This window comes from Schistocerca nitens, chromosome 4 (assembly GCF_023898315.1).
Source record: "Schistocerca nitens isolate TAMUIC-IGC-003100 chromosome 4, iqSchNite1.1, whole genome shotgun sequence".
NCBI classification, from domain to species: Eukaryota; Metazoa; Arthropoda; class Insecta; order Orthoptera; family Acrididae; genus Schistocerca; species Schistocerca nitens.
This window is the reverse complement of record NC_064617.1, coordinates 77594897-77615118: the sequence shown is the minus strand read 5'-3', so window position 1 is coordinate 77615118 and position 20222 is coordinate 77594897.

Genomic DNA, 20222 nt, shown 5'->3' with positions numbered 1-20222 from the left:
TACAGAAGAATGCTGAAGATTAGATGGGCAGATCATATAACTAATGAGGAGGTATTGAATAGAATTGGGCAGAAGAGGAGTTTGTGGCACAACTTGACAAGAAGAAGGGATAGGTTGGTGGGACATGTTCTGGGGCATCAGGGGATCACAAATTTAGCATTGGAGGGCAGCGTGGAGGGTAAAAATCGTAGAGGGAGACCAAGAGATGAATACACTAAGCAGATTCGAAAGGGTGTAGGTTGCAGTAAGTACTGGGAGATGAAGAAGCTTGCAGAGGATAGAGTAGCATGGAGAGCTGCATCAAACCAGTCTCAGGACTGAAGACCACAACAACAAAAACATTCCTGTCAACATTGTCAAAATCTTTCTCTAAGTCTATAAATGCTGGAGATGTAGGTTTGCCTTTCGTTAACCTATCTTCTAAGGAAAGTCGTAGGGCCAGTATTGCCTCACGTGTTCCAACATTTCTACGGAATCCAAATTGATCTTCCTCAAGGTGGGGTTCTACCAGTTTTTCCATTCGTCTGTTAAAGAATTCACGTAAGTATTTTGCATCCGTGACTTACTAAGCTGATAGTTCGGTGATTTTCACACCTGTCATCACCTGCTTTCTTTGGGATTGGAATTATAATATTCTTCTTGAAGTCTGAAGGTATTTCGCCTGTCTGATACATCTTGCTCACCAGATGGTAGAGTTTTGGCAGGGCTGGCTCTCCGAAGACTATCAGTTGTTCTAAGGGAATGTTGTCTACTCCTGGGGCCTTGTCTAGACTTAGGTCTTTCACTGCTCTGTCAAATTCTTCACGCAATATCAAATCTCCCATTTCATCTTCATTGACGTCGTCTTCCATTTCCATAATATTACCCTCAAGTACATCGCCGTTGTATAGCCCCTTTATAAACTCCTTCCACCTTTCTGCCTTCCCTTCTTTGCTTAGAACTGGTTTTCCATCTGAGCTCTTGATATTCATACAAGTGGTTCTCTTTTCTCCGAAGGTCTTTTTAACATTCCTGTAGGCAGCATCTATCTTACCCCTAGTGATATATTTCCCTACATCCTTACATTTGTCCTCTAGCCATCCCTGCTTAGCCATTTTGCACTTCCTGTCGACCTCATTTTTGAGACGTTTGTATTCTTTTTTGCCTGCCTCATTTACCGCATTTTTATATTTTCTCAATTAATATCTCTTCTGTTACCCAAGGATTTTTACTAGCCCTTGGATTTTTACCTACTTAATCCTCTACTGCCTTCACTATTTCATCTCTCAAAGCTACCCATTCTTCTTCTACTGTATTTCTTTCCCCTGTTCCTGTCAATCGTTGCCTAATGCTTTCTCTGAATCTACAACCTCTCGTTCTGTCAGTTTATCCACGTCCCATCTCCTTATATTCACCTCTTTTCATTTTCTTCAGTTTTAATCTACAGCTTATAATCAGTAGGTTGTGGTTAGAGTCCACATATGCCCCTAGAAATGTGTTACAATTTAAAACCTGGTTCCTAAATCTCTGTCTTATCATTATATGATCTATCTGAAACCTTCCAGTGTCTCCATGCCTCTTCCACGTATACAACCTTCTTTCATGATTCTTAAACCATATGTTAGCTATGAACAAGATATGCTGTGTGCAAAATTCTGCCAGGCTACTTCTTCTTTCATTCCTTGTCCCCATTCCATACTCACCTACTACTTTTCCTTCTCTTCATTTTCCTACTATTGAATTCCAGTACCCCAGGACTATTAAATTTTCGTCTCCCTTCACTATCTGAATAATTTCTTTTTTCTCATCATATATGTCATCAATGTCTTCGTCATCTGCGGAGCTAGGTGGCATATAAACTTGTACTACTGCGGTAGGTGTGGAATTCGTGTCTATCATGGCCACAATAATGCGTTCGCTATGCTGTTTGTAGTAGCTGACCCTTGCTCCTATTTTTTTATTCGTTATTAAAACTACTCCTGTATTACTCCTATTTTATTTTGTATTCATAACCCTGTATTCACCTGACGAGAAGTCTTGTTCCTCCTGCCACCGAACTTCACTAATTTACACTATGTCTGACTTTAACGTTTCCGTTTCTCTTCTTAAATTTCAAACCTACCTGCCCAATTAAGGGATCTGACATTCCACGCTCCGATCCGTAGAACGCCCGTTTTCTTTCTCCTGAGAAAGATGTCCTCCTGAGTAGTCCCCGCCCAGAGATCCGAATGGGGGACTATTTTACCTCCGGAATATTTTACCCAAGAGGAAGCCATCATCATTTAACCATACAGTAAAGCTGCATGCCCTCAGGAAATAAACGGCTGTAGTTTCGCCTTGGTTTCGGCCGTTCACAGTACCAGCACAGCAAGGCCGTTTTGGTTAATGTTACAGGGCCAGATCAGTCAATCATCCAGACTGTTGCCCCTGCAACTACTGAAAAGGCTGCTGCCCCTCTGCAGGAACCACACGTTTGTCTGGCCTCTCAACAGATACCCCTCCGTTGTGGTTGCACCTACGGTACGGGTATCTGTATCACTGAGGCACGCAAGCCTCCCCACCAATGGCAAGACCCATGGCTCATGGGGGGGGGGGGGGGGGGGGTTCCAGACTCTGTCATGGAATAATGCGACGAGCACAAATGCGTTACATTTCTACAGAGCAAATTGCGATAAGGATTTGTTCTTCTCCTTCATACGATAAAAAGGGTTAATTGCTCCTCTTCACAGCACTCTTACGAGGGGGTATCCAAAAAAACATTAATTATTTTTTAAAAGCTATATCTTTTCAAATTTTTTACAAAACAACCTTGTCCCCATCAATGTACTCTCCATTACAAATAATACATTTGTCCCACCGGTGCTTCCGTCGCCGTTCGAAACATATTTTTACTCATCTTTAGAAATTGCTGACAGTCCCTCCCTCGTTTCGTTGTGTTTTCCTTCTTAACTGTTGTAAATCGGTGTACTTTCATACATTTTTTCATGTGTATAAACAAGAAAGAGTCGTATGGAGCCAGATCAGGCGAGTAATGTAGGTGGGGCAGGGGAACCATGCAATTTTTATCCAAAAACTGTCTAACAGAGATGGCCGTGTGTGCAGGTGCGTTGTCGTGATGACAGAACAAGTCTCCTATCTGCCACAAATCGAACACTGCTGCGGAATCTTCTTATAACTTCCAAATAAAAGCTTTGATTGAAGGTCTGACCAGGGGGAATGAATTCTGAATGAACTATGCCTTTGGCATAAAAAAGCAAATAAGCATTGTTTTGATGTTTGATTTGACTTGACGACTTTTTTTTGGGCGGGGTGACGGTGATATCTTGCATTGGCTTGACTGCTGCTGTTGACCACAGCACCACGACTCATCATCAGTAATGACCTTTGACAGAAAAGCTGGATCAGTTTCAAACTGTGTTTCAGAATCTGACATGTTTCAGCTCGACGTTTCTTTTGATTGTGAGTCAGAACCCGTGGAACAGACCTGGCAGCAACCCTTTTCATTTCCAAATCTTCCGTTAAAATTCCCTGTGTGGTGTCACCGCCAGACACCACACTTGCTAGGTGGTAGCCTTTAAATCGGCCGCGGTCCATTAGTATACGTCGGACCCGCGTGTCGCCACTGTCAGTGATCGCAGACCGAGCGCCGCCACACGGCAGGTCTAGAGAGACTTACTAGCACTCGCCCCAGTTGTACAGCCGACGTTCGTAGCAGTGGTTCACTGACAAATCACGCTCTCATTTGCCGAGACGATAGTTAGCATAGCCTTCAGCTACGTCATTTGCTACGACCTAGCAAGGCGCCGTATTCAATAGATATATAACTTGTGATGCCTGTACCGTCAGACCGATGTACACCACTTCTGGATTAAAGTTAAGTATTACATCATCTACGTACTTTATTTGCAATTCTCAAGACATTGTCCTGTTCGAGGCCTCACGCCAGTCTGCGTGTAATTAAACGCGTGCATTTCGGCCTCCTCTAGCAACACGGTGTTGGCTCTTCTGCCAACACTTCACCCTGACCCGAGCTCCAAGATTACCATTAATCTCTGATAGTTGATCAGTTGCCTGTCGACGGTCTGAGAGCACAAGCTCTCGAATTGTTTCAGCATTTTCGTCGATTCGTTCAGCTGATGGACGCCCAGATCGAGGTTTGACATCAATCGATATGTCGTCATTTTTAAATCGAGCAAACCACTCGCACTCTTGAGTTTTTCCCATTTTGGTGAGCTGTTTTCAACATTAAAACAGTTTCAGCAGCATTTTTACAGCTGCACGTTGTTCACTTAAACTTGCCATCATAGAAAACGAAACAAGAACACAACAGCGCTGGCAAAAACAGACGCTTCACAGGAACAGAAGAAGCCATGTCGACAACACAGGCGACACTGAAATGGCAATGAGTTGCGCTATACACCCCTAGCGGCAGAAACGCGTACTACACAAGCACTGCCCATGGTATTTGTTATTCCGTTTTTTTTCCACCTTTTCTTTTCTTTTTGGCTACCCCCTCGTACTTACAGTTGTTTTGATACAACATGGCTTAAAATTTTAATTCGTTACGAATCCAAGTTGTTTCAATTTTTTTCTGCCTGTTTTTATTCCTTACGAATTTGCTTACCTTAGTAACCCTGTCATTCCTACCAATTTCGAAACAGATAAGAAACAATTACAAAATAGAATGCACTTGAGAATCGAACTCAGGTTTTCTGCTCCCAGTCAGATGCTGTGGTCGCTCCGCCAGTGGCGCTTTCGTTGCAAAACGTTTAACTTATGGGTACATAACTGGCAGTCGAAAAAAAAAACGTCTTTGCTATACATCTAGGAAAATATGCATCTGTGGACCCCAAGCATGATGATGAAAAGTGCACAGTTTTCAGTTATCTACCGATCTTGTCAGTTTTGATTCCAGTGCGCGCCACCAACTCTAAAACGGTCGTGGGTGGTAGGGGTGGGGGTGGGGAGGAAGGGGGAGTTATTGAGACTTTCATTTCAGCTTGTACACAAGCGACCTGCCATTTAAGAGCGGAAATGGTTGGCCACGTCCGAGACCTTCCCCTTGTAGGACGACGCAAGTTCTGAAGACCCTTTTACGAGACCGACTTCCTTGGCTTGACCGTCGACTCGTGACACGTGAGTGTACCGCAGCACCCTTGACATTTTATTGCAGCACTGAGTCTCGCCTCTCACGAGCGGTCATGTTTGTTTACACTTTGGTGAGAGAGAGCTGTCTGCTGTGCAGTTTGACGTTTGGTGAATGCAGGGTCATGAGTGACGATTGTTTCTATGGAAGAATCGAAAGAGAATGGAAAGAGAATGACGAACAAGGAATGATAACGTAGTTTAATAATAGTTTAATAATTACCAAAGCAAATTTCGTTCTGGATTTCCTGACACAGTGCAAGATTCCCAATCGTACAAAACCTCCAGAAATGTCTCAGTTTAGCCGGTGAGTCCGTAGATGGTAGTATAAGGGGCGTACGGCATAACTGACGACGCTTTCCCACCGGTGTTTCGCGATAATTAAGTCAGTCCGTCCTCGAACAGAGTTAGTGAGCCGCCGCACAGGGATTCTTCCCACCTGTCGTCTGAAGATGCTCTCGTAGTTTTATGTCCCCTTGCAGAGCCGTAGCAGCGCCACCGGATTCCGAGAGTGTCTATGTTTTGTGCAATGAAGCAGGAAAAGTTTTTTGCGCAAATAATTTTTACACGGGATGCCATTATGGTGCATTGACTTAAGAAACACCGTAAAATAAACTTGTTCACACTGATTATAAGGTAACTATTAATGGTACGAGAGCATGGTCTACCGCATCAGAAGATCGAAAGGCACCATATCGACGACTACCGACTACGGCGCATGTACAATCGTTATAGTTCGTATAAGATTGTACATCTTCAGTTATTTCAAGGTTTTCAGTTATTTATTAAAATCAAAGTTTTCTGCCATTGGAAAATTACTGAGGGATAGTATTTATAACCCGTAGACTCTGAGTGGCGAAAAGGAACTTTCATTAGAAAAATTTATTAATAACAGTTACTTGATTCGCGCCAGAGCAAATCTACTTTCCCTACATATCTCTTTGCTGACGTCACGAGCGTTTTCTGCATCGGCACCGCATCCCACTGGCTCTGAAAGCGCCACATGGCCAACTGCCTCTGCTAGCCAGCGTGGGAACCTATCGCTCGAACCTTACTCCTTATCCAGTTTAGCGCTGATACATTCACTTCATGTATGTGAAATATCAAAACTGGAAATAAAGTAAAATGCGCTCTTATCTGCAAGTAAGGGATACCTTCAGCAGGTCGTATGGTAAATTATCCACGGTAGTGGGAACCGGAGGACTAGGAAAAGTGTCGCTTAAACATTTCAAAATATCTACATCTATTCCCTAGAAAAGAATGACCTTCAAATGCATCAAACAATATTTATAAGACAGTAAACAACTCCTGTTTTCAATATCCTTTGTAATTTTTTTCTTCCTAAGTGCCAAATGGTGTTGAAAATTATTTTTGTCTTTAAATAGATCCAACTTTCTTCACTGTTGAAATAATTTTCATTAAACCACTGTTATCTATATACATTTTTATTCATGTGAAGTGTAGGCTTTTCCTTTGTATAGGTTATAACATGACTTTTACCTTAATAATATGAATATTTATATATGTGTTTCGAGAGAGAGAGAGAGAGAGAGAGAGAGAGAGAGAGAGAGAGATTGATTTTTGATTGAGATTTTTACTTTATGTCGTAAATTTTGGTTGCTGCCTCCTTGAATGATCAGATTCTGCACCAGTTGGTGACGTATTACAATATGAAGGAAGTTATTGTTCTTTAAGGTTTAAGATACGACTTTGGTAGTTACTTGCACGTATTGCGGATAGCTTTGAGCCCAAGTTTTCGTAGTTTTTCATACCTAAGGGACCACTGCTGTAAGTAAATAAGATCAAACAGCAATCTGCTTTTCGTGAGAAAAGGAGATTGCTTAGCACAAAAACTTCCTTCAAACTACACGTCCTGCTACATCAAAATTGGTCAGTGGAGTTCAGCACCATATTATTGTACAAGAACATAATCCAATTACTGTAATTAAGAAATTATCAGAGGTTGTTACTTATTGAATGAAAACTACAGAGAATGCATTTCTTTTCCTGTATTTTAGCGAACTTTGTACACTTACAATTCTGTCGATTGATAGACGGCAACGACAATGAAGTTCACCTCCTTTTCCAAAAACAAGATATTTCTATTCTTCACTTCCAGAAAATTTGTATACATAAATGTTTGGCAACTCTTACACATACTTTACTCGGTTTCATCACTAAAATATCAATTTTCGTTAAATGTAACAATACGTTCTGAGCGACGGCCTAGCAACACGTCCTCTTCCCACAAGATACAGATTAACAGTTCTCTTTTTTTTAATAAATCAATTATATTCTTTTAGAGTCCATAATCAAAGATTCACAACTACTATCGTTGAGGGGATTGCGCGCTAAAGAGTTTGCTGCTGTCCAGCTGCGCTTCACTTAACTTCAAGTACTTTTGAATCAAATTTACATTTACGGTATTTACATACATTACTGAGCTTCTCAGAATAAAATCAGACACAAATTAGTTAAAAAAATGGGGCAGTGAGGCCCACGTAACAATAGAAGGTACTGTAAAACACTAATACCTTTTTTGCTTTCAGGTCTTTCGTCTCGCTGGTCAGTGGGGCTCAGTTCGAAGCGGGACTCATCACTGCAGACAGTTCTGTTCCTGTAAACGAGATTCCAGGCCGAAGACGTGTCTGCAGACGACCCGGGCAGTTCTGGGAGACCAGCCTGAGTGTCGCCCGCCATACGGCCTGACAACCAGGAATGATGGACTAGCGTGTCATTTCTTTTCGTGACAGGAGCCCTTTGGTTGTTTGGTTGTCGTCTGCGGCATCCTTACAGCACAGTACGTCGATGATATGCTACGTCGTTTTTTGTTGCCCTTCACGGCAAGCGATGCTGGGCTTACATTTCAGCAAGAGACAATGACCACCTGCATACGGCGAGGGTTTCGACTGCTTGTCTCTGTGCTTGCCAAACCCTACCTAGGCCAGCAAGGTCGCCGGATCTCACCGAAACTGAGAAAGTTTGGTGCATTATGGGCAGTGTCGTCCACACAGCTGGGCATATTGACGATCTGACTCAGCAGGCGGACAGAATTTGACTCGATATCCCTCTGGAGTCCATTCAACAACTGTACGAATCAATGCCAAGTCGAATGACTATTTGCATAAAGGCCAGAGATGGAGCAACGCGTTATTGACTTCCTCAATTTGAGAAGCTCTTTCTCTTGAATAAATCATCCAACTTTCATGAAATTGTAATAGTTTTTTTCTCTGTTCTAGGACTGCTGATATTTTTAAAAATATCGGAAATGTGATATATCTGTTATATCCTAGCCAGTAATGCCAACCGAGCCCGCTGCCAAAAAGGTTGGCAGCATCAAAGTCCGGACGCCGTCCGCATAAGCAGCGCCAGCGATACAGGAAATCGCCGCAAGTCTGCGCGCGCCACCGCTGGCTTCTGGCTTCTTAAGCGCTGGAGTCGCGAGCGCTAGGACAGTTCTGGATTCGCCGCTCAGTTGTATACTCGCCACCGAATTGTGTACCTGCTAGTCAGTTGTGTGTTCATCGCAGCAGAGTTGTTGTTTGCCGTCAGCCGACGCTGACCAAGCCGCTCCGACTCGAACTAGACAGATTTCTGTAGACCATGTTCACCACTGTGTTCTGTATCGTCGTTAATAAAGATAAGTACCGACTTTCATTTAATCCGAGTGTTTGGGTTTTCATCTTTCTGTTCACTGTTCCAGCGGACCGGTCGGCCCGCTATTAAAAGTGTGGCGGTGACTTCGTAGGCCGTTTCTACAGCGAAGTGTTGTCGCTACGAAGGCCGTCACAAAACTGGCGACGAGGACTTCCGAACTCGTGTGCAGGGCTGGTTCAACTTGTTTCTTGAGATAGAATTTTGGGGGCTGGTTTAATTTGTGTTCACTATGTCTGCCGAATTACAACAGTTGATCTTGTTACAGAGTCAGCAAATACAAAGTCTGGTGGAAGCAATCGCCAAACAAGCGGCTAATCCACCACCACACGAGGAACAAGCACAGGCAGCACCGCCTTTTCGTGCTTTTGAGGCATCACGAGAAGAATGGCAAGAATATTTCGCGCAGTTGCAGGCGCACATGTCAGTCTACAAAATCACAGGTAATGAGCGGCAGCCTTATTTAATTTCCACTGCAGGCGTGGAAGTCTATAGACTACTTTGTAAGTTGTTCCCGGAATCCAAGCCAGAAGCTTTAGACTATGACGTTGTTGTTACCAAGCTTGCTGAGTATTTCGAGTCGCGAGTTCATGTGGCAGCGGCCAGATTCAAGGTCTTCAGATTAAAGAAACTGCCACATCAATCTAATAAACAGTGGTTAACAGATTTACGGGGCCTCACCCGTCAGTGCCGATTTAATTGTGTGTGTGGAGCTTCCTACAGTGATGTCATGTTACGAGACGCTATTACTCAAAACATTGCAGATTCTCGTATTCGTGCTACTATCTTAAAGTTGCCTGACCCGTCATTAGAGACTGTGATGAACATTATTGAAGCCCAAGATACTTTTGACTATGCTGAGTGTGAGTTAGATCAGCCATGTATTTCTCAAATTGCCTGTGCTAAGCAAGTTATGTCACGCCCGCGGCCCCACCGGCAGAGTCAGACTGTAAACACTAGCCGGCCGCGTCATGTTAAACACATTCGTCAGCCGCGTGTGCAAAATGATAGAGTTAAGTCTTGCCCTAAGTGTGTTCTTGCTCATCCTCGTGAACGTTGCCCGTTAAGAAACGCGGTTTGTCACTTTTGTCAAAGGAAAGGACACATCCAGACTGTTTGTTTGCGTAAACGCAAGAACAATTCTAGTGCTGCCCAGCCCATGGATATTCATGTTCTTCAAAACCAGCCCGCCCAGAAGGTCGCGTTTAAAGACTCTTCCACGGTTCGTGTGGGTAATAAACTTGTTCGCAATAAGCCACCCACCCAGCCCTCTGCTATGCGACCCAAGCGTAATTCAAACGCTGTAACACGTAATGTACAGACTGCAAGTGAAGCGGGAGTTGTTGTTCCACCCGCCCAACCCACGAGTTGTCGTAAGCAGCGAACACGCGCTAAACGCACTGATTTTGTGTCTTCCGCCTCCACTGCTCCGATCCAGAGGCAGTGTAATAAACTATTTGTGAAGCTACGCATCCAGGATAAGACCTTCAATTTTCAATTAGACACTGGTGCGTCTGTGACTCTCATAAATAGTGCTACGTATGCGGCTATCGGCCGCCCTAAACTTTCAGCGGCAAAACATTCTTTGGCTACTTATAGTGGCGAACACATTCCTGTGTTAGGTGTATGTAGCGTGCCAGCCACATTCCGGGGCAACACAAAAACCATTTTCATTCACAGTGCTCCGCGCTACAGACAGTGTAAACATTTTCGGATTAGACTGTTTTGACTTGTTTGGCCTGTCTATCCAAGACTATGTGTTGCAACTTAATTCTGTTGTTGTTCCTCAAGACAGCATAACCGATTTGTGTAACCGATACAGTGACATATTTAAAGACGAACTCGGTTGTGCTGCGAACTTTGCCGCTCATATTACGTTAAAAGATAATGCTCAGCCTCGATTTTTTCGTGCTCGTCCAGTGCCTCACGCCCTCCGGGCACCTGTAGAAGATGAACTTCGTCGTTGGCAAAACGACGGTGTTATTCAACCCGTTTCAGCGAGCCAGTGGGCTTCTCCCTTAGTTATTATAAAGAAACCGTCTGGCAAGTTACGTTTGTGTGCTGATTTTAAGTCGACAGTTAATCCTCAGACTGTCATTGATTCTTTTCCTTTCCCTAGACCGGACGAGCTGATGGATAAGTTAGGGGAAGCTCGTTTCTTTTCCAAAATTGATCTCCGTGAAGCATATTTGCAATTGCCCCTCGACGAGCAATCCCAACAGTATTTTGTCATAAACACGTCGTTGGGGTTGTTCCGTTTTCTGCGTTTGCCTTTTGGTTGTGCGTCAGCTCCAGCTGTTTTTCAACGTTTTTTGTCACAACTTCTGGCTAATGTGCCATCGTGTTGCAACTATTTAGACGATATTGTTGTGTCCGGTCGGACGCCTGCTGAACATTTCCGTAATTTGGAGTGTTTGTTTACAGTGTTGTCTCAGGCAGGCCTACGTTGCAACATCGATAAATGTTCATTTTTCCTTACGGAGATGGAGTATCTGGGACATGTTATTAATGCTCAGGGCATTCATCCCTCCCAGTCACATTTAGCAGCTATTCGTGATTTGCCCGCCCCTCGCAATCTGCATGAATTGCAAGCAGTTCTTGGCAAATTGACATATTATATTAGGTTTATACCTAATGCATCACAGATTGCTGCACCGTTGCATCGTCTCCGCCGTAAGAATGTTCCGTTTGTGTGGTCAGCTGATTGCCAATCAGCCTTTCAGCAGCTCAAAGAGGCTTTATTGAATGATCGTTGTCTGGTCCATTACGACCCTAACAAGCCTCTGGTGTTAGCTTGTGATGCCTCTTCTTTCGGCCTCGGTGCTGTGTTGTCTCACCGAGTCGGTAACACCGAACGTCCTATTGCGTTCGCATCTAAATTGCTAAACAAAGCTCAGTGTAATTATAGCCAATTGGACAAGGAAGCGTTGGCTATTGTGTTCGGTGTCACAAAATTCCATCACTACCTCTATGGTAGACCATTCTATTTAGTAACAGATCACAAGCCCCTGACGTCACTGTTTCATCCGTCTAAACCAGTTCCTCAGCGGACAGCTCAGAGACTACAACGTTGGGCTCTTTTGTTATCACAATACCAGTATGAGATACTGTATCGCCCTACAGCTCAGCATGCAAACGCTGACGCGCTTTCTAGATTGCCGATTGCTGCGGATGATGTCTTCGATTCCTCTGACGACTCTTGCCATCAGATTGACGCCGATGAGCATCAATCCCTCCGGGATTTTCCGATTGATTATCGTCAGGTGGCACGTGAGACAGCTACGGATCCTCATCTGAGTTTACTAGTACGTTTTGTTCAACGTGGTTGGCCGTCCAAGGCAAAGGACATATCGGATCCTGTGGTTCGTCGCTATTATCCGCAACGTCATCTGTTGTCTGTTTCGCACGGAGTTTTGCTGTTACGCACCGAGAATGACCAGCTTCGTGTAGTGGTTCCCCAAGTGCTCCAATCCAAGGTCCTCGACTTGTTGCATCAAGGTCATTGGGGAGTGGTCCGCACCAAGCAGCTTGCCCGTCGTCATTGTACATGGATCGGTATTGATAAGCAGATTACGCAGATGTCTACAGATTGTTCGACGTGTGCCGAACACCAAGCTGCTCCGCCTCAACGCTATTTTGAGTGGGCACGCCCTGCCGGTCCCTGGCAGCGAGTACATATTGATTTCGCTGGCCCATATTGGCATTCTCGTTGGCTCATCGTGATAGATGCATTTAGTAATTTTCCGTTTGTTGTGCCCATGCAGTCTACAACGTCTGCACAAACTATACAGGCGTTGACTTCAATTTTTTGTATTGAGGGTCTTCCAGAAGTTTTAGTGTCTGACAATGGTCCACAATTTACCTCTGCTGAATTTGAAGGTTTTTGTTCTGCCAATGGCATTCGCCATGTTCTTACTCCGCCGTTCCACCCTCAATCGAATGGTGCAGCGGAACGTTTTGTACGCACATTCAAGGATCATATAGACCGCCTTCGTGCTACGCACTCTCGTCAGCAGGCCCTCATCACGTTCCTGTCGTCGTACCGGACCACGCCACGCGACGGCCCTTCGCCTGCGGAGCTTCTCCACGGCCGTCGTCATCGCACCCTACTACGGTTGTTGCACCCCCCGGATCGACCCGCCGCTTCTGAGCATCGCAAGCGTTTTCAGCGCAACGACGCCGTTTTTTTCAGAGTTTATCACGGTCGCCGTCGTTGGGAACGTGGTACCGTGATAAGTGTCCAGGATCGCGGTTTTTATACTGTTCAAGGTGCTACTGGGGTGCACAGGAGGCATCAGAACCAGTTGCGCCGCGCTGGCCGCCCGGATTCTGCCGCTCGTTCTTTGTCCACAGATTTGGTCCGCGGCGGGTTCCAGCCGCGCCTTCCGACTTCGCTGCCGCCCCCAGGGCAGCAGCAGCAGCCGTCGCCGCTACCACGCCGACAGCCCGTCCCATTGATGCCTCCCGCGCAGCTTCATGCGGGAGCGCCCCGGGTGGTCGCTCCGGCGCCTGCGGTCCCTCTTCAGTCGCCACCGCCTTCGGAGCTGATGGACGTCGACCCCTCAGCCGGGCCGCCTTCCCAAGCGGTGGCTGTGCAGCCTGTACTGCAGCCGCTTTCCTTGGGCACCCCCAAGGAGTCTGACACCGCAGCGCCTTGTCCGGTGCCCACTCAACAGCCGTCGACGCAGCGTCAGGAGACGCTGCCTCTCTTCGTGGGTCCCGACGCCCCGTCGCGTCCAGTACCAGAAGCTGCGCCCGTGGTCACAGGCGTGCACCCTGACCTCGGTTTTCAGTCGGTGTTTCCCGAGGCCCCGCGCAGCCAATGCTGGGGTGCGGACCGGGGACTGCCACCGACAACAGTCTCCGCCCCAGTCGCTTCTGCTACGTCTGCGGCCAGACCCCTCCCCCGCCGTCGACGCTCGCCACGTCATTATTCAACGACGGTGCGGCGATTTGGGGGGGAGGAGTGTTATATCCTAGCCAGTAATGCCAACCGAGCCCGCTGCCAAAAAGGTTGGCAGCATCAAAGTCCGGACGCCGTCCGCATAAGCAGCGCCAGCGATACAGGAAATCGCCGCAAGTCTGCGCGCGCCACCGCTGGCTTCTGGCTTCTTAAGCGCTGGAGTCGCGAGCGCTAGGACAGTTCTGGATTCGCCGCTCAGTTGTATACTCGCCACCGAATTGTGTACCTGCTAGTCAGTTGTGTGTTCATCGCAGCAGAGTTGTTGTTTGTCGTCAGCCGACGCTGACCAAGCCGCTCCGACTCGAACTAGACAGATTTCTGTAGACCATGTTCACCACTGTGTTCTGTATCGTCGTTAATAAAGATAAGTACCGACTTTCATTTAATCCGAGTGTTTGGGTTTTCATCTTTCTGTTCACTGTTCCAGCGGACCGGTCGGCCCGCTATTAAAAGTGTGGCGGTGACTTCGTAGGCCGTTTCTACAGCGAAGTGTTGTCGCTACGAAGGCCGTCACAAAAATATCGATATTTAAAAATATATTATTATACTTCCTCGATACATCAAATAAAAGTATGGCTGTATGGATGGAAAAATATTGACTTAAGGGTCTATAAAAAAATCGGCTGTACATTGTAAATATACGGTGGTTTTAGAGCTGTATATTTAGGTATAGATTTATTATTAGATGCGCTGTATATCAACATTCTAGCAGCCTGGTTGCCTCTCTTAAAGCAAGAAATGAAAGGAAAGCGATCCACGTTCACGCTTGGCGATAATCTCTTTACTAACAATTGTAGCTGCATGTAGGCGGCACCATAAAAGGCCTCCAATGGGTCCGTCGTTCGGTTTCGCTACATATCGGATTTATCCGGAACACTTTATGTCGACTTACCTGTTTTGTAATTTCTGCAAACGCCAGCGACCTAGAAGGTGTAGTGTCAAAACTTCGTGGCGAAGATAAACGTTGCAGTTTCTGTTAGCGGCGACTACGCCAACATTTACCCTCATACGTCTGCACCCACCGCAAAGACAAATCTGGTGATTCACATTTTTGTTCATCCGTTTCAGCAACTGTTTTCTAAGAATGCTGGATTTCAAAAAAAACACTAGTTGCGTTAAAAGTTGTTTTTTAACGTAACTTGTGTGATGTTACGTCACATCGCAACCCCCCTCTCCCCCCCCCCCCCAAGTGCAATCGGTCTTCTTCTTTTTGCCACCTATACTTGCTTCACACAGTCAAAGTGAAAGACTGAACGTCATGAGAGCTCAGAAGTAGTTAGACTCATTCATGCAGTGAAAGTAAAATTATGTTCTACTATAATTTCAAAAGAACAATTTCAAATATCTTCGTTGATCCATTATGGATCGTGGGACGACGGCTGGCATGAACTTCTTGATGCAATAATTTACCAACAGCCATATGTATTGTAGAAATTTATTTTATTTTATGAACTTCTATGTGCTACCAGTTTCGGCATTACATTGATGCCATCTTCAGGTTCCACTCGTCATAGTCGTAAAATCGCTATACACGGAGGAGCCATATAACTCGATCTGTGAATCAATCGTCCTGCAACAGCTCTTGGTGGCCAGGCGACACAGACTCACATAGAAGTTCATAAAATAAAATAAATTTCTACAATACGTACCGCTGGTGGTAAATTATTGCATCAAGAATTTCAAATATTTACCGAAAAATGCGAAAAAATGTAAAATAAAAGTAAAATACTGTTACTCGATATTCCCATTTCGATATAGATGTATATATGAGGAAGATTACGCCGTTACACAGCGATATACCAGGCGATTAAAAAATCAGTATAAATTTGAAAACTGAATAAATCACGGAATAATGTAGATAGAGAGGTACAAATTGACACACACCCTTGGAATGACATGGGGTTTTATTAGAACCAAAAAAATACAAACGTTCATAAAATGTCCGACAGATGGCGCTTCATCTGATCAAAATAGCAATAATTAGCATAACAAAGTGAGACAAAGCAAAGATGATGTTCTTTACAGGACGTGCTCAATATGTCCACTATCAGTCCTCAAGAATAACTGTAGTCGAGGAATAATGTTGTGAACAGCACTGTAAAGCATGCCCGGTGTTATTGTGAGGCATTGGCGTCGGATGTTGTCTTTCAGCATGCCTAGAGATGTCGGTCGATCACTTCAGGTAACCCCAAAGCCAATAATCGCACGGACTGAGGTCTGGGGACCTGGGGGGCCAAGCATGACGAAAGTGGCGGCTGAGCACACGATCATCACCAAACGACGCACGCAAGCGATATTTCACGCGTCTAGCAATATGGGATATTTTTTTTTTTTTTTTTTGTTCTAATAAAACCTCATGTCATTCCACGCATGTGTGTCAATTTTTACGTCTCTATCCACAATATTCCGTGGTTTATTAAGTTTTCAAATTTACACTGACTTTTTGATCACCCGGTATTTTGGAAGCAATATAGATATATCGATATTCTATCAACAGTCCTAGTCTGTGGTTGAACATTGCTCGCACCGGCTTCCGTCCCATTCGGTTAATTCCTTCGCGGTTAATTCCTTAGAGTGTACATGTCTAAAATCATGCAGTTATATCGACCAAATCTTAGAAACACTTATTCACTCTCCAAATGGTCAGAACATGTGCACGTGCATGCAGCCTGCATTTACATGGGATCCGGACCCTAGTCAGTAGTTTCCAGATTACGTATAACTGGACCGTCACGTCACAGACGGTCAACGTTCGGAGCCCCAGACGAGTTGCTTTCCGCAGGGAGCGGTGGCGGCGCATCCGCCGTGACGTAAGGCGAACGCAGAGGAATCGGGGCCGCGTGGTTTCCATATGCAGGTGGCCGTCGCGCAGCAGCCAGCGTTCAGCACGGCGGCTGAAATGGCAGGCGGCGGGCAGCAGGTAGCTGCCTGTTGCATGGCGACGCCCCGGGCTGCACGCGCCGCGCCGCGCCTGCTTATTCAGCCTGCAGGAATCCGTAAGTAGCCACGCCAGCCGGGGCGCCTACGTAGCGTCCCGTCTGGCGCGAGACTATTTACGGCGGTCGTGCGCTGCGGGCGCCTCGCGCTGCGACCTTTTTACATACGGAATGGCCGTTGCACGGGTTGCCGATTTCGTCCAGCCGTTCTTACCCATTACCCATCCACCGGTGTGGATGCGTGGAGCAAAAAAAAAAAAAAAAAAAAAAAAAAAAAAAAAGGCTCTGAAAGGAATACACTGAAAGGCGTGGCCATTTGTCTAGTACAAGAAGGCAAAAGTTCGTAGAGATTCGTGCTGCTGTAAAAAGAGCGATGCGCGAAGCATTCAACCACTACCATCGTCATATCTTAGCAAAAGATCTTGCTGAAGGCCCAAGGAAATTCTGGTCTTACGTAAAATCGGTAAGCGGGCCGCAGGCTTCCATCCAGTCGCTCACTGATCAGTCTGGCCTGGCAACGGAAGACAGCAAAATGAAAGCTGAAATTTTAAATTTAGCATTTGAGAAATCTTTCACGCAGGAGGATCGTACAAACATACCGCCGTTTGAGTCTCGTACAGATTCCCGTATGGAGGACATAGGTATGGAGGACATAGTGATAGACATCCTTGGGGTTGTGAAGCAGCTGAATGGGTTGAAAATAAATAAAACGCCAGGTCCTGATGGGATTCCAATTCGGTTTTACAGAGAGTACTCTACTACATTGGCTCCTTACTTAGCTTGCATTTATCGCGAATCTCTTGCCCAACGTAAAGTCCCGACCGACTGCAAAAAAGCGCAGGTGACGTCTGTATATAAGAAGGGTAGAAGGACGGATCCTCTAAATTACAGACCAATATCCTTAACATCGGTTTGTTGTAGGATTCTCGAAGATATTCTCAGTTCGAATATAATGAATTTCCTTGAGACAGAGAAGTTGCTGTCCATGCATCAGCACGGCCTTAGAAAGCATCGCTCCTGCGAAACGCAACTCGCCCTTTTTTCACATGATATCTTGCGAACCATGGATGAAGGGTATCAGACGGATGCCATATTCCTTAACTTCCGGAAAGCGTTTGACTCGGTGTCCCACTCCAGACTCCTAACTAAGGTACGAGCATACGGGATTGGTTCCCAAGTATGTGAGCGGCTCGAAGACTTCTTAAGTAATAGAACCCAGTACGTTGTCCTCGATGGTGAGTGTTCATCGGAGGTGACGGTATCATCTGGAGTGCCCCAGGGAAGTGTGGTAGGTCAGCTGTTGTTTCCTATCTACATAAATGATCTTTTGGATAGGGTGTATAGCAATGTGCGGCTGTTTGCTGATGATGCTGTGCTGTACGGGAAGGTGTCGTCGTTGAGTGACTGTAGGAGGATAGAAGATGACTTGGACAGGATTTGTGATTGGTGTAAAGAATTTTAGCTAACTCTAAATGTAGATAAATGTAAATTAATGCCGACGAATAGGAAAAGAAAATCCTGTACTGTTTGAATACCCCATTTGTAGTGTAGCGCTTGACACAGTCATGTCGATTAAGTATTTGAGTGTATCATTGCAGACCGATATGAAGTGGGACAAGACCGTAATGGCAGTTGTGGGGAAGGCGGATAGTCGTCTTCGGTTCGTTGGTAGAATTTTGAGAAGATGTGGTTCATCTGTGAAGGAGACCGCTTATAAAACACTAATACGACCTATTCTTGAGTACTGCTCGAGCGTTTGGGATCCCTATCAGGTCGGATTGAGGGAGGACATAGAAGCAATTCAGAGGCGGGCTGCTAGATTTGTTACTGGTAGGTTTGATCATCACCCGAGTGTTACTGAAATGCTTCAGGAACTCGGGAGGGAGTCTCTAGAGGAAAGGAGACGTTCTTTTCGTGAATCGCTACTGAGGAAATTTAGAGAACCAGCATTTGAGGCTGACTGCAGTATAATTTTACTACCGCCAACTTACATTTCGCGGAAAGACCACAAAGATAAGATAAGAGAGATTAGGGCTCGTACAGAGGCATATAGGCAGTCATTTTTCCCTCGTTCTGTTTGGGAGTGGAACAGGGAGAGAAGATGGTAGTTGTGGTACGAGGTACCCTCTGCCACTCACCGTATGGTGGATTGCGGAGTATGTACGTAGATGTAGATCTAGAAGAGATGTGCTTCACAGTTGAAAAGATACCAAATGACGAGTCATTTATAATTATAAGTACTTGCACTTATGTATGTAGTTATTGAAGATTTACTTTGAATTAGAACGTTCACATTGGCAATGCGTGGTGTGACACCTCGTACACCAATGGGGGGAAAATAGTACACCCTTTTAGAAGTTTTAAATTTGCTCAAGATTTATCGTTGCAACAGTACATATGGAGTACATGAAGCGATTACATTTACAGATCAATAGCATACGCGGTTCTGAGGTACGACATTTCGTCTCATGCTGAACTATCCATATGAGTATGTGGTGTAGCCTCCACGAGCAGCAATGCAGGTGCTGACCCTGGCACCCAGTCGATCGTACAGCTGGCGAATACTGTCCTGGGATACGTTATGCCACACCTGCTCGACCAGTTCACGTAGTTCTGCAAGAGTTGTTGGCTGACAGGTCACATGAGTCACTTCTCGTCCCATCACATCCCACACGTGCTCCATTGGGGACAAGTACGGATATCATGCTGTCCAGGGATGTTTCTGCATGTCTTACAGAGCACGTTGAGTTTTGAGTTTCACGGGCAGTGTCTGGGCGAACATTATCCTGTTGGAACAACACATCACCTTCGTGCTGCAAAAACGGCGAAGAAATGGGTCTAACAACGTACTACACAGTCCGCGCGCTGCTTAGCGTCCCCTCCAGAAACACCAAAGGTGAATGTTGTAGCTCATCGTATCCCAGACCGTATGTCTTGGAACTGGGCCAGTATGTCTTCGACAAATTCACTCACTAAGCCTACGTCATATGTGCAAACCACCATGGCTTGCGTCCAGGCAGAATCTGCTTTCATCGCGGAAGACCACGGTGTGCTTTTCCATCTTCCAAGTGATCCTCTGACACCACCAGTTGAGCTGTGCACGTTGATGATGTGTAGCGAGTGAGAGAAAGCTTAGAGGTGTGCGAGTCCGTAATGCCACTGCTAGTAACCGGTTCGCAACGGTTTGTGTTGACACGTCTGGGCCGGCCGCGGTGGCCAAGCGGTTCTAGGCGCTTTAGACGGGAACCGCGCGACTGATACGGTCGCAGGTTCGAATCCTGCCTCGGGCATGGATGTGTGTGATGTCCTTAGGTTTCAGTAGTTCTGAGTTCTACGGGACTGATGACCTCAGATGTTAGGTCCCATAGTGCTCAGAGCCATTTGAACCATTTCACACGTCCGGTCTCACAAGCAGTCTTGTCTGTGCTGTGTTAGCTGTGCGATCTGCCGTTGCTGCCCTTACAATACGACGATTCTGGTGGGCGACTATTCTGCGTAGACGTCCAGAACCTCGTCTACAGGTGTGAGAATGTTCACATGTCCAC